This window comes from Gymnoscopelus microlampas (assembly GCF_963454915.1).
Source record: "Gymnoscopelus microlampas genome assembly, chromosome: 2".
NCBI lineage: Eukaryota > Metazoa > Chordata > Actinopteri > Myctophiformes > Myctophidae > Gymnoscopelus > Gymnoscopelus microlampas.
This window is the reverse complement of record NC_139939.1, coordinates 18,822,294-18,838,001: the sequence shown is the minus strand read 5'-3', so window position 1 is coordinate 18,838,001 and position 15,708 is coordinate 18,822,294. Positions and strand designations below refer to the sequence as shown.

Here is a 15,708-nt window from a genome sequence, read left to right as displayed (position 1 = left end):
ACACACACTTTAACACACCAAAGTATTTCTTATTGCTACTGACAAAGCAGTAACAAGGTTCATTTACTTATTTTTGGGGTATCTGTACGTTTACATATTGTACTTTTGACTCCACTACCTTTCTAGGAAGTGAAAAGGTACATTTTGAATTAGCCTATTTCAAAATAGCAGCTCACAACAGGTAGCACCGTGAAAATAATATTTTCACTATTATTGATATTTTTTGGAAATTTCTGGAACATTTTAGAATTTGGGGGAAAATGTCTAAATTTCATTAGAGCGACACTGATATTAGAATGAAAATTCAAGTACACATTTGACAGAGCAACTTTTCACCTGTAGTTAAGTTATATTTGACCAGGAGTAGCCTATCTATACTAACTCAAGTACTGGGGTTGAGTGCTTTGTCCATCACTGGCAGTGAGACACTGGTACACTTCTAGCCCTGCACTTGAGAGAGCTTTTGCCCAGAGACGTCAACGTTTGGGCAGGGATTCAGAGAACGCATGACCTCGTAAAAACAAGCTTAAAAAAGGCATGAGGGGCACCCATCACTGACAACAACGGGCCCGTAAATTCTTTTGTTCACAAGGGGTGAGCAGTTGCATTTTTATATGTTGAACTAAAATTACACAGTGACACTCACAACCGTGTCACATGATGTAATTCCTGATATGTTATGGGGTTTACGCAAGGACAACAGCAGCAGACTTTGAATAGCTGGGATGAGAACCCAGAGAGTTCATTAACACTAAGGGACTTTTTATAGACTTGAGAGCAACAAACAAACACGCGCGCGCACGCACACACACACACACACACACACACACACACACACACACACACACACACACACACACACACACACACACACACACACACACACACACACACACACACACACACACACACACACACACACACACACACACACACACACACAAGGTCCCTGGTATAAATGAGGTTAAGCGGTTACAATCACAGGAGTGCTTAGTTGCTTAGTTACAGCACATTGAAGAGAAGAGAGCTTGTTAACAGCACTATAGGGGGGACATTTTACTGACATGAATAACCCACTGACTGAATAACAATTAAATCATGATAAAAGTGGTGGGAAAAGTACTCAAAAAGTAAAAGTATCGATACCACAATGTAGAAGACGTGTTACTTAAAGTAAAAGTAAAAGTCCAGAATTCAAAATGTACTTGAGTAAAAGTACAAACGTATTGGTATCAAAATGTACTTAAAGTACCAAAAGTAGAAAGTACTCATTATGCAGAAAGTTTTCAAATGTATAAAATGTGTTTAAAAAATCTTTTGAAAATAGCAGATCTTGTAGAGCTGCTATTTTCAAATAGGGCTGAAGTGGTTGGTTAATGTGTTTTGTAATAATAATCAAAATCTACAAAGCAACTATAGTAACGAAAGTTATGTCGTGGAGTAAACGTATATTTGCCTCTGAGATGTATATTGGAGTAGAAGTAGGCCTACATAAAATTGGAAATACTCCAGTAAAGTAAAAAATACCTCAAAAGTGTACTTGAGTAAAATGTACTTAGTGACTTTACACCACTGCATGATACATGCACAAGCTAGACTGTAATGTAAAAGTAAGCAATGCATAATTAAAGACAATTGTCTTTGAGCAGCCACAACAATTGAAGCTATTATGAAAATCCCGATTTTGAACGCAAAACTATAAATACGCTAATGCCTATATCTAACTACTCAAAATATATTTGTTAAGCAAAATCAATTGCAGAATGTACACATGAAACAGTACATTAACACTGACCTCATAACGCCATAAACAGCCTGGTGTGAAGCTGGAAACAGGAGGCATGATCATGGTGCATTATGGGTAAGTCTGCTGGGCGCTGTTCATTCAGTAGGCCTACAGGTGGGAAAAGTACAAAAATGTTTTACGTAAGTAAAAGTATCAATACTGCAATGTAGAAAATACTCTGTTACAAGTAAAAGTCCGGAATTCAAAATGTGCTTGAGTAAAAGTACAAAAGTAGACCTATTGGGATCAAAATGTACCAAAAGTAGAAAGTAGGCTACTCATTATGCAGAATGTCCCATTTCAATATTTTCAAATGTATGCATTGCAAATCTTTTTAAAATAGCAGATAGCAGAACATAGCAGATGTACAAGCTCAATGCGTCTCAATGCCAGGCATTGTGAGCTTGTAGATCGGCTATTTTCAAATGGCCGAAATGTAATTACTGTAGGACTGAATTCCAGTGCTGTAGTCTAGGATTCCCTCGCGCACGGCACATGCACGCGCACATACACGCATATATTTATATACGCCACATACTTTGAATACTAAATTAGTGTGCCATTATATGTATTGTTAAGTTAACGTGTGAAGTACTATGACACTCTCATGGCCAGCGGTCATTGTCACCTCAATATAGCCACACCACACCCAAGGCTTCACATGGAAGTGCTCGGACATCACATTATCATCTGAAAAAGGCGATTGAAGTGCACGTTCTTCCTAGGCCCAGCCCCTCCTCCAGCGTATGGGTGTACTATTTTTTCCCCCTTCAAAATACTGGTAGAACACACCACTGGCAGAAGTGGTTCATGTATGTGTTGTAATAAATAAAATCTACAAAGTAGCCTAACTAGTAGGCTAACTAAACATTGTACTGGAGTAAACCTCTGAGGTGTAGTGGCGTAGAAGTAAAAGTACTGAACATTGGAAATACTCCAGTAAAGTAAAAAAAATCCTCATAATTGTGCTTAAGTACAGTATTTGAGTAAATGTACTTAGTTACTTTACAAGACAAGCAATGAGGTACATTCCTGCACAAACCCATATTTAAATCTCCTCTCAAAATGCACACGACATGCTTTTTTTACATTTATTTATATTTAATTAAATGAATTCCAAGCATTTGGGGATAAGGTTGCAACTGTGGAAACACTGACACCATCACATCAACCTGTCACCCTGCGAGGTTATACAATTAAATTACGGGCCCAGATCAGCTGGCGTTGACCCTTGGCTCCATGCGGTCTGAGCCACTTAGCCGGGCCTCCTGTGGGGCTCAGCTGCAGGCCACCATCCAGATGGGATGACTGCCTGCCTGCCTGCCTGCATGCAGTGGTGTATAAAGTAACTATGTACATTTACTCAAGTACTGTACTGTAATTTTGAGGTACTTTTACTTTTACTCCACTACATCTCAGAGGCAAATATTATACAATTATTTGAAGACTTAAATTACTAGTTAATTTGTAGATTTGGATTATTATTACAAAACATAGCCTACACTGTAGGCTATGTTTTGTAATGGATATATGGCTGAAGTGGTTACTGTAGGCTCTACGTAACCACTTCAGCCATATATCCATTTCGGCCATTTGAAAATGGCCGATCTACAAGCTCACAATGTGTCGCGATGCGATGCATTGAGAGCTTGTATATGCAATTTTCAAAAGATTTTTATACATTTTATGCATTTGAAAACTTGCGAAATGGGACATTCTGTATAATGAATACTTTATACTTTTGGAACTTTATGTACATTTTGATACCAATACGTTTGTACTTTTACTCAAGTACATTGTTCTACATTGCAGTATTGATACTTTTACTTAAGTAAAAAATGTGAGTGCTTTTCCCACCACTGCCTGCCTGCTAGGCCGTCTGTAACGGCTCTTGGTTCAGGCAGACAGGCCCCCCTGAGCATATCAGGACGCTGACACTTTATAACACTGACCAGACTAGTCTTGTTGGATCAAGACTATCATAGATGTATATCGTTTCGACAAATGCATAGGCCCTATCTATCATACGAAAGTAAAAGTCAGACTCGATAAAATATATCTATGATGTATGGAGAAATCCATCTATCTCAATCAATCCATCCCCAGAGAGAAAGCTATTTTTTCTAATAAATTGCAAAGTGACCAGGGCAGGAATTTCACGGAGGCCATGAAGGCCATGGCCGCCATGGCCCCTCAGTTTGTTTGGCCTCCTGCCCCTAAAAAAATGTATCTGCCCTGAGGCCACAGTGGCATTGATACCCTGTACTGCCCCAGCTGATTTCACCATCTACAGACACCGACCAGTGTCTTTTGTTCTGAATAATTAAACCTTGAGTCTAGTCTATTGTCCAATGTCCAGGGTTGAGTGTGTATATGAACTACAAATATATGTAATTTATAAATACTAATACATTATTTTGTGAAATAAACAGCCTTTTCATTTATTTAGTAATTATATCAAAAACAAAATGATGTGGACTTGAAATAATTGTTTTGTTTGATGGCCTTGCTGCCCTGGTATTTGGCCTTTATGCCCTCAAAAGATTGACAACGCCAAAGGCCAAGTGGCCTTGACTCTAAAAGGATGAAATTCCAGGCCTGAATGTGAAGTAACTCTTTAATACTAATTTCTTTATTCCCTTTAATTGTAAAGGTATTTCTTAGTTTAGGCTATTGATCGGCTGTTTTTGGTGGGCTGACTGATAAGCCGATAAAAAGTGACAGACGGGTAACTTTTGGAGAAGCACAGGGAGACAGACATACAGACAGACAGACAGATGGATAGTCCAATGTAGCCTACAGACAGACATCCAAATACTGAGAGACAGTCGGGCGGACCGACGGACCACCATGAAGTCCAAGGACAGAGGCAAGTCTGTTAGCAGAGCCAGAGCCCCCTCCTCCTCTTCCACCACCCCGACACCGTTAATAAACACCTGTTGAACAACAAATTAACTTGTTGCCAATAAAAGCTGGGACAGTTTTATGCCCCGTTTTATGATTAGGAGCTCGATTATGGGAGCTGGTATTATCTGTTCGTTAGGCGGTTTTCTGAGTCCCAGAACGGCAGGGGGTGGAGGCCGCCCAGCGGACACATGAACACATGTGTGGCGTTTATTGCCTGAGAACAGAGGAGTGTTTTATTGCCAGTAAACAGAGGTGAAGGGAACGAGGGGAAGACTGAATTGAAGCTTTGGTGAAAGTGTAAACAAATCTTATATACGGTATATACACACACACATAATATATGTATATGTATATATATATATATATATATATATATACACACACACACACACACACACACACACACGCACACACACTAATTAATATCTATATAACAAAAACAATATCTAATTCTTGTCAAAGACATCACCCAACCCTTTTTCGCCTAAGCATAATTCAGCCTTAAAGCAATATGGGTGATGGAACAGAGGGTGAGAAGAGTTAACTGAGGAAAGGAATGCACCAGAGCAAAGCACCTCAGTAAGAGATATGGAATATGGGCGGATGGATAGATGGAGAGCAGGAAAAGCAACAGGGGGTGTAGGAAAATATAGCTTAGCTAAATTAGAAGGGGATAGAGTGATAGGATAGGATAACACTTTATTAAATTCAGGGTGTTGCAGCGGAAAAGAGTTACCATGATGAAAAAAGGCCAGACAGGAAATGAGATATCTAGTGGAGATGAGGCGGGGAATGCAGGGGAACAGATAGGGAAGGATATCAAAAGTAGGCCTTGCCTTGCTTCCAGAGCTTCTATCAGCTGACTTGGAGATACTAGATAGGTGGTGTCTGTAATGTGTGACAGGCAAAGTCATAGACATGAGATATGGCCTCTTTTAGTCAGGCCAGCGTACAAGGGAGATGAGCTGTGTGACAGCAGGCAAGGTCATAGATATTGCCTCTGTAGTCAGGCCAGGGTGCAAGGGGCGATGAGCTGTGCTCCTATGATGATAAACTGGACCGGTCCCACCTCAACTCTGAGGACCTCAACAGGAAGGGACAGAGCAAGCTGTTCTTCTTGAGGAGGCTAGGGCCCTTCAACGTGTCAAACAGGCTGCTGCAGATGTTCTACCACCTGTAGTGGCCAGTGTCCTCTTCTTTGCCGTTATCTCTTGGGAGGGGGTTAACATAAACACAAGGGGCGATAACAAAGTGTACAAGCTGATGAGGAACGCTAGCTCTGTAGGAGTTAAACTGGACAATCTGTCTGTCTGTCTGTCTTTTGTGCAAGCTCCATCGTCTTTGTTGTTTTCAGGAAGAGAAAAAGAAAAGGCAGAGGGGGGGGGGGGGGGGGGGGATTCTCTCTTTGGGTAAGAACACTGCACAGTATCATCATGCATCACAAATATAGTGTAGCCTATGTGTAGGCTACAGCATGTTGGATATTTGTGATCTACAATGGTACTGTCCAGTGTGGGGGTCTTCAGTGGTACTGTCCAATTCGGGTGACTCACTGTCTCAGGTGTCTGACAGTGAGGTCAGGACCTTTCAACTCCACTGCCAGTGAAAGGTGATGTCATACAAGTATGACACCCATGTTGAGAGGGATCTCAATATCTGGGCTCTCCCCGGCAGACTGAAATTCAATAAGAGCATTGATATAAGAACAGAATTTAATACATGCTTAACGGCTGTGTAATGCATGCCAGCTTCAAATCTCTTGGGCAGAGAGGAATGCCGCCACACTTGGTGGCCTCACTAAACTCAATGTTGACCACATCCTGTTTTAATCCTAAAAAACATAAATTACGGGGTTTGAAATGTCCATTAACCATGACCTCTACTATTACAAAGACACTGCATAGTCAGATTGAAGGATAAATGACAAAATATGAATTGATATATAGCCTGATATATTAGGACGCTCTTAAGGTTAACCATGTAACAATCTAAAGTGCAAGGCTGAGTTATTAATTTTAAAACCTAGTAGCATTTATCTCCCCAGAGCTAAACTCTTCCAAAGTAGAAAGACAACATTGAGTAGTTAAAAGACTACTCTCATTAAATGTACCTTAGACCAAAGTATCTAATATGCTGGTCACAAACTCTCTGAAATCTTACAGCAACTGATTTATTATACAAGTATACTGCCAACGTAAATAGGAAATAAGTTATACTTAGTTATATCAGAATTTCTTGAGTGACATTTTTACTTATGCTGTAAGGGTGTTTAATATAAACACAAGTATTCAATTTGATCCTAGATTGATTTTCTCAGCCCTACTCGTCCAAATATACTTACATACTGGGAAGCAGGACAGTACACTCAACAATAGTTGATACTGGACTTTTGTGTTTAAAGGCACTTTGGATTAGCGGTCTCTGGTGTCTTTGCAAAGCCTGTCTGGAATTTTGTCTGAAGACTTCTTCTTTCTATTACCCTTCCATGGGCTCCCCATCTGCCTGTTAGAGTGAACAAAAAATGCTAAAAGGAGCTTATTCTTCTGTAAAGGTAAGGCAACAGACGAGGAACTTCAGATATTTACATATTAGGCCATATCAAGAGAACAATATCAGTTATTTTAAAAAAGTGATATGGAAATAAATTAAAATGAGAAACATAACTACAGAAAAAGTAGCTGCCTGGGTGTGAAGGATCGTGACATCACGAGTGAAGGAAATTGTAAATGTCTTGCATCCCAAACCATTAGCAATTTACTAAAAATCCCTCTACTCTCAACAGTGAATTATTAAATCTATATTCATAAACATATGGTATTTGTGTATATGGAGCTTGGTTGAGTTTAGGGATAGAAAATCACTCACACATCACAAAACGTTATTTACTGGATGTTGTCTGAATGTAGGGGCAGGACAGATTTAGCCATTCAAACACTGAATTTCAATACGTACATAACATGTATCATTTATGAGAATGCCAATTATGATATATTCTATTATGTTGACTCTCCATCATTTGAAATGCTGCCCGACTTAAATTATTTATACAACAAAATATTATGATACGGGTAAGATAAAACTATTTGGCATATCACCAATGACAAGGAACAGTAGTGGAACAATCATTTAAACCTACACCAAGCCCTTGTGAGGAATTAGTGTATTAATGACATGGCACCCCCTACTGGTCTAATAAAGTAGGAATCAGTCAAAACAATTACATATCGTTATATTTATTGTTTTCTAGTTGCATAACAAGCAAAAAAGAACATACAAAAAGCAGTATGGAACTAAAACGAGTTATGATATATAATCAACTGACCTAAAACAGTAAAAGACAGTCACAAGGAAATAAAAGGATCCACAATTTTAAGACTTCAACCATATGGTCAGTCATATCAGACATACAGTAAGTTCTAAGTGGATTAACCACTGCAAGCGCCAAGTGAACAATCACTCGAGTGGCAAAAAATGACATCCCCACTCCTGATAATGAACCCTCCCACTCAGCGTTATTTTTGTGTGTCCTAGTCTTTTTGAGTCATATCCCCAATTCAAAACCCTATAATGGGACGTAGCGGACAGCACCATTACAGCACATTTCAACTGGAAAAAGAAAACGAACCAAGACCACATGCTTTTTATAAAAGCCTAACTCTTTACATTACAGATTCAAAATACTTCTCCGGAACCATTCGTGTCAAACAAGAGCTTATAAAAAACTCAGCTCCTAACCTTTTTGCAATTTACTGTTATAAAATCCAAGTGTATAAAACATGACAGATTTTGATATCCCTCAACAGGACCTCTACAGATGAGGGAATGGTTTCAGTGTATGAACATTTACATCAGTTCTAGTAGTTTTCAATTCTATGGAACGACAGAGGGGGAGAAGGAAGTAGGAACAACACTACACGCCTTTTTAGATTGGGTTTTTACATTCCTGTCTCAATGATGATGAATGATTTAGCGTCTTTGTGGTGAGGATGGAAAAGGTCAGAGGTCCGCAGTGTGCTATAGACGTGGACGATAAACCTTGCTCTTAACCATGGGTGGTGTCGTCCTCCACAAAGTCTTTGGCCTGCTCCGCTGAGATCACATCAATATGACTCACCTGAAAACAAACACACCCCATTAACTACTTAAACCCTATATACTTCAATGACCTTGTTGACCGTGTTTTGGTCCCCGCCTCTACACAAAATCTGTTGGCCGAAAATAGCCAAGCTGCTATTTTCACCTAATGCCGCCTACTTGCGTGAATGCCCTTATTATGACATACCCAGAATAGTGTTCATGTGTTTAAAACCCAATCAAAGCCTGTCCCTTCAGGTGGAGCACCTTTTCAAGTCTGTTGTGACATAGTTTGGAAATCGGTTAGGATTCCTTATTCCAGTTACCGGTACTGCCATTTCATGTACAGCACTATTGGATGTCATTTAGAGGTCACGAAACCTCAAAATATTTTCCATTCTAAAGACCCTTACACATCTGAGGTACAATATTTTGTGAGATTTGCCCGGATATATGTATATTTTGAACTGTCACTTGAGTCATGATGAGTACATCCACACAGAATGCAAATATTACACAGCAATAAAGCAATGCAATTTATTTGGAACTTTTTCACTGCAAATGAAGGCATTAACCTGTATGAATGAGCCATCAACTCTATGAATAGTTTGATAATTTAGTGTGTAAAGACCTCAAATCAGACATCAGGCCCCTGGTGCATAACTGCTAGTGTCTGGTGTGTTTTTGAATCTGTCAAGTGAAGAAAAGGTTTCATGCACAAACCAGAAGCTGGAATATCTAAACCACTTATGCCCTATTTTATACTTTGTTGTGCAATGGTGTTGCGTGGCGAAAATAGCTGATCTACAAGCTCAAAATACGTTGCAGCTGGAGGTTTATTTTTGTTTATGAACATTTCCCCTGTAATGACATGACAAATAGGGACAGCAGGTTGAAAGTGGTTAAGGCTCACCTTGTTCCTGAACTTGACTCCATAGAACTTATCGGCAGATTCCAACAGCTCAGGCCTAAAGGTGGTGGTGATAAACTGGGCGTGGCCTGCCAGTTCCACAATCATATCTAAAACAAACACAATAAAAAGATACATTTCTCTTTTCCGACACACTCTGGAAACGGGTGTGTTTTTAGAGTCCAAGAAATGACCAGTCACCTTGGTGAAATGTCTGTTTGGTTCTTTACCTGAGACGGCCTTCCTGTGCTGGGCGTCGAGGGCCTGATCGATCTCATCAAACAGGTAGAAGGGGGCAGGGTCACACTTCTGAATGGCGAAAATGAGAGCCAAGGCCACCAGAGATTTCTGACCACCAGACAGCTGCTGCATCACCTCTACAGCGCACGGTCGCACACACATACACGGGCACATGCGCGCACACACAAACACACACACACACACACACACACACAAACAGTAACACACACTCGCGTGCGCGCACACACACACTCACACAAGCTGGCTAGACGTGGGAGCATGGTGGTGTGCTAAGAATGCCATCAGTCACTCTACAGTAGGTGTCGGGATCAATTTAGCTGCTAGAGGAACCGAGGGGCGTCTCCAGTCGCCTGGACACCGTGTCAAGATTATTCGCATTTTGTGGTGGCCTCAACTGTCTGCAGTTTCACATCTGGAAGCCAAAGCGTTACTCGGGACACCTCGCTCTCAGTAATAAATTACCATCAGGGGAAGAATAGCACTGAGTGAGAGTGCATTAGCATGTGTCCCAAGTGAGAGCATGTTACCCAAAGGGGAGAGCTAAGCTCCGGCGGTGAGCCCCTTGATTGGTCGCTTTGTTTGTTTGCGGAACCAGGGAATGGTTATTTGGGAGGATAATATTGTGACTGGCAACGCAGGCTGTTTCCACAGGATTAGTGTGAGGATTTAAGTCTGGGTTTCCTGTGCAGGTTGCCAAATGTACAATGACTGCTTTCACAAGGAGGAGTAACAAGAATATTCTTTCCCCCTTTCTTTACAAAACAAGGAAATGGCAGCACATACAATTTCTTCAAAATACTTTAAGATGATGATGATGATAATAATGTTATAATTTATTAATCCCCAGGGAAGAAATGACCATTGTCACCAGCACATATCACATAGAGACAGAACACTGACTTACACACGTGCTTACTTTGTCCTTTGTAATTTGGATGATAGCATCCAACAAAAATAATGTATGATTGAAACATCAGGAAACGGCCTATGAACACTATAATTAAACTTATGTATGACTGCAGAGTCATGCCTCGGACTCAATCACTCCTATTGTCAAGGGGCAATAAAGTGTTTTATTGTACTCACTGTCTTCCGGGGTAGAGTTGCATTCTGGCTCTACTCATATCTCAGCTGACTCTTGACAAAGGCATATATTGGCTTCCACTCAGCAGCACTGCTGTGGAACCTGGCTGTGACATACGGCCTCGTCGCTACCAGATAGACAGATAAAACAAGATATGATTAGATAATTAATTAAGGTGTCATAGCAGTAACAGCAGTGAGAATGAATAATGGTAGACATGGTCAACATTCTCTCTATCGGCACATGATCTGTTGAAATGATGAATAGCAAGGTTCAAAACGTGTCAAAATCCTTGCTGACAAGTGTAAGAAACTCTCTCATATGTCGTGTGTGTGTGTGTGTGTGTGTGTGTGTGTGTGTGTGTGTGTGTGTGTGTGTGTGTGTGTGTGTGTGTGTGTGTGTGTGTGTGTGTGTGTGTGTGAACAAGTGAGATAGAGACACACACACACACACACACACACACACACACAGAGAGATACTCTGCATAACAATCCCCTCATTTATTTTTGGCCTTGTGAGAAAGTAGATACCACTGTAGTATGAAGTGGTTTCTACGGAGCGTGGCTAGATGGCCGTGTAACACATGGTCATCGTAATCCACCTCTTTTACGCCTATGCATAACATAAAGTGTGTTCATAAATTATGATCATATCTGAGTTATGTACAGGCGTACAATATGTGGCTTACGAAGAAATTGGTTTTGTTCAACAAATCCCCAACAAAATCTAGACGTTCTTCTATCACCATGCTTTGGATACGGACATTTCAGGAGGTCTTTTGCTGTTCCAACGACGGGGTGACATTTTTTCTTTATTCTTGCCTTAAGAGGAAACGTGGCTGAAATTAGAAAAATGAAACACCAGCATTTTCCCCCAGTAAACGAATGTAAAAGTGTAATAATGTGTGTGTTATGTATTCCACAAGGGAAAATAAAGCTACATTATTTATTTTGTTTATGAACAATGTGTCAGAGGTGCTTATTTCTTGCATTTGTCAGAGGATGAAAAATTGAACAATAAAGAAATATTTCAGTGAACCGTAGACAACCATAACATTCTGTTCGACTTGGCATTTACTGAATACCGTGGGTAAGACTGTGTTAAGTGAGGAACAACTCCCTTTCCATGGATCGGTTTTCCACAAACCGCTCTGTGCAGCTGGGAATGTCATTCTGGAGGAGGGCATTCCCATGAACAAGGGAATGTTTATTTTGCTGAGGATTTAAGCTGACATGTGTGAAGTCATTTAATGGGCTTAGTGTGATAATTAAAACCATTCTAATTTTCTACCTTTAGCCTCATTAGGTTAGGCCTTTGTGTTGCGAATTGAGCATGCTATGTGACCCTGTGAGACACACACAGCACAAATACATGCATGAAGACATGTGGCACACACACACTCTGAAGGTCAGACGTGGTTATAACCATAGCATGAGAAAGAGGTATCCATTACAATGGGTCTCTTTTGTTGTGGGCACCCATACACCCCCCACCCCACACTCACACACACACGCACGCACGCACGCACGCACGCACGCACGCACGCACGCACACACACACACACACACACACACACACACACACACACACACACACACACACACACACACACACACACACACACACACACACACACACACACACACACACACACTTTAACACACCAAAGTATTTCTTATTGCTACTGACAAAGCAGTAACAAGGTTCATTTACTTATTTTTGGGGTATCTGTACGTTTACATATTGTACTTTTGACTCCACTACCTTTCTAGGAAGTGAAAAGGTACATTTTGAATTAGCCTATTTCAAAATAGCAGCTCACAACAGGTAGCACCGTGAAAATAATATTTTCACTATTATTGATATTTTTTGGAAATTTCTGGAACATTTTAGAATTTGGGGGAAAATGTCTAAATTTCATTAGAGCGACACTGATATTAGAATGAAAATTCAAGTACACATTTGACAGAGCAACTTTTCACCTGTAGTTAAGTTATATTTGACCAGGAGTAGCCTATCTATACTAACTCAAGTACTGGGGTTGAGTGCTTTGTCCATCACTGGCAGTGAGACACTGGTACACTTCTAGCCCTGCACTTGAGAGAGCTTTTGCCCAGAGACGTCAACGTTTGGGCAGGGATTCAGAGAACGCATGACCTCGTAAAAACAAGCTTAAAAAAGGCATGAGGGGCACCCATCACTGACAACAACGGGCCCGTAAATTCTTTTGTTCACAAGGGGTGAGCAGTTGCATTTTTATATGTTGAACTAAAATTACACAGTGACACTCACAACCGTGTCACATGATGTAATTCCTGATATGTTATGGGGTTTACGCAAGGACAACAGCAGCAGACTTTGAATAGCTGGGATGAGAACCCAGAGAGTTCATTAACACTAAGGGACTTTTTATAGACTTGAGAGCAACAAACAAACACGCGCGCGCACGCACACACACACACACACACACACACACACACACACACACACACACACACACACACACACACACACACACACACACACACACACACACACACACACACACACACACACACACACACACACACACACACACACAAGGTCCCTGGTATAAATGAGGTTAAGCGGTTACAATCACAGGAGTGCTTAGTTGCTTAGTTACAGCACATTGAAGAGAAGAGAGCTTGTTAACAGCACTATAGGGGGGACATTTTACTGACATGAATAACCCACTGACTGAATAACAATTAAATCATGATAAAAGTGGTGGGAAAAGTACTCAAAAAGTAAAAGTATCGATACCACAATGTAGAAGACGTGTTACTTAAAGTAAAAGTAAAAGTCCAGAATTCAAAATGTACTTGAGTAAAAGTACAAACGTATTGGTATCAAAATGTACTTAAAGTACCAAAAGTAGAAAGTACTCATTATGCAGAAAGTTTTCAAATGTATAAAATGTGTTTAAAAAATCTTTTGAAAATAGCAGATCTTGTAGAGCTGCTATTTTCAAATAGGGCTGAAGTGGTTGGTTAATGTGTTTTGTAATAATAATCAAAATCTACAAAGCAACTATAGTAACGAAAGTTATGTCGTGGAGTAAACGTATATTTGCCTCTGAGATGTATATTGGAGTAGAAGTAGGCCTACATAAAATTGGAAATACTCCAGTAAAGTAAAAAATACCTCAAAAGTGTACTTGAGTAAAATGTACTTAGTGACTTTACACCACTGCATGATACATGCACAAGCTAGACTGTAATGTAAAAGTAAGCAATGCATAATTAAAGACAATTGTCTTTGAGCAGCCACAACAATTGAAGCTATTATGAAAATCCCGATTTTGAACGCAAAACTATAAATACGCTAATGCCTATATCTAACTACTCAAAATATATTTGTTAAGCAAAATCAATTGCAGAATGTACACATGAAACAGTACATTAACACTGACCTCATAACGCCATAAACAGCCTGGTGTGAAGCTGGAAACAGGAGGCATGATCATGGTGCATTATGGGTAAGTCTGCTGGGCGCTGTTCATTCAGTAGGCCTACAGGTGGGAAAAGTACAAAAATGTTTTACGTAAGTAAAAGTATCAATACTGCAATGTAGAAAATACTCTGTTACAAGTAAAAGTCCGGAATTCAAAATGTGCTTGAGTAAAAGTACAAAAGTAGACCTATTGGGATCAAAATGTACCAAAAGTAGAAAGTAGGCTACTCATTATGCAGAATGTCCCATTTCAATATTTTCAAATGTATGCATTGCAAATCTTTTTAAAATAGCAGATAGCAGAACATAGCAGATGTACAAGCTCAATGCGTCTCAATGCCAGGCATTGTGAGCTTGTAGATCGGCTATTTTCAAATGGCCGAAATGTAATTACTGTAGGACTGAATTCCAGTGCTGTAGTCTAGGATTCCCTCGCGCACGGCACATGCACGCGCACATACACGCATATATTTATATACGCCACATACTTTGAATACTAAATTAGTGTGCCATTATATGTATTGTTAAGTTAACGTGTGAAGTACTATGACACTCTCATGGCCAGCGGTCATTGTCACCTCAATATAGCCACACCACACCCAAGGCTTCACATGGAAGTGCTCGGACATCACATTATCATCTGAAAAAGGCGATTGAAGTGCACGTTCTTCCTAGGCCCAGCCCCTCCTCCAGCGTATGGGTGTACTATTTTTTCCCCCTTCAAAATACTGGTAGAACACACCACTGGCAGAAGTGGTTCATGTATGTGTTGTAATAAATAAAATCTACAAAGTAGCCTAACTAGTAGGCTAACTAAACATTGTACTGGAGTAAACCTCTGAGGTGTAGTGGCGTAGAAGTAAAAGTACTGAACATTGGAAATACTCCAGTAAAGTAAAAAAAATCCTCATAATTGTGCTTAAGTACAGTATTTGAGTAAATGTACTTAGTTACTTTACAAGACAAGCAATGAGGTACATTCCTGCACAAACCCATATTTAAATCTCCTCTCAAAATGCACACGACATGCTTTTTTTACATTTATTTATATTTAATTAAATGAATTCCAAGCATTTGGGGATAAGGTTGCAACTGTGGAAACACTGACACCATCACATCAACCTGTCACCCTGCGAGGTTATACAATTAAATTACGGGCCCAGATCAGCTGGCGTTGACCCTTGGCTCCATGCGGTCTGAGCCACTTAGCCG

The 15,708-nt window shown here is 40.2% G+C and overlaps 1 long non-coding RNA gene across 1 annotated transcript; it reads right to left on the bottom strand.

Annotated features, from left to right (window-relative positions):
- Positions 1-7,882: 7,882 nt before the first annotated feature.
- LOC311062645 lies at positions 7,883-10,050 on the bottom strand. Its single transcript, XR_014602522.1, has 3 exons — positions 9,908-10,050; positions 9,681-9,787; positions 7,883-8,807 (listed from the first exon to the last, which is right to left on the bottom strand). It is a non-coding gene; the product is annotated as an uncharacterized lncRNA (long non-coding RNA).
- Positions 10,051-15,708: the final 5,658 nt, after the last annotated feature.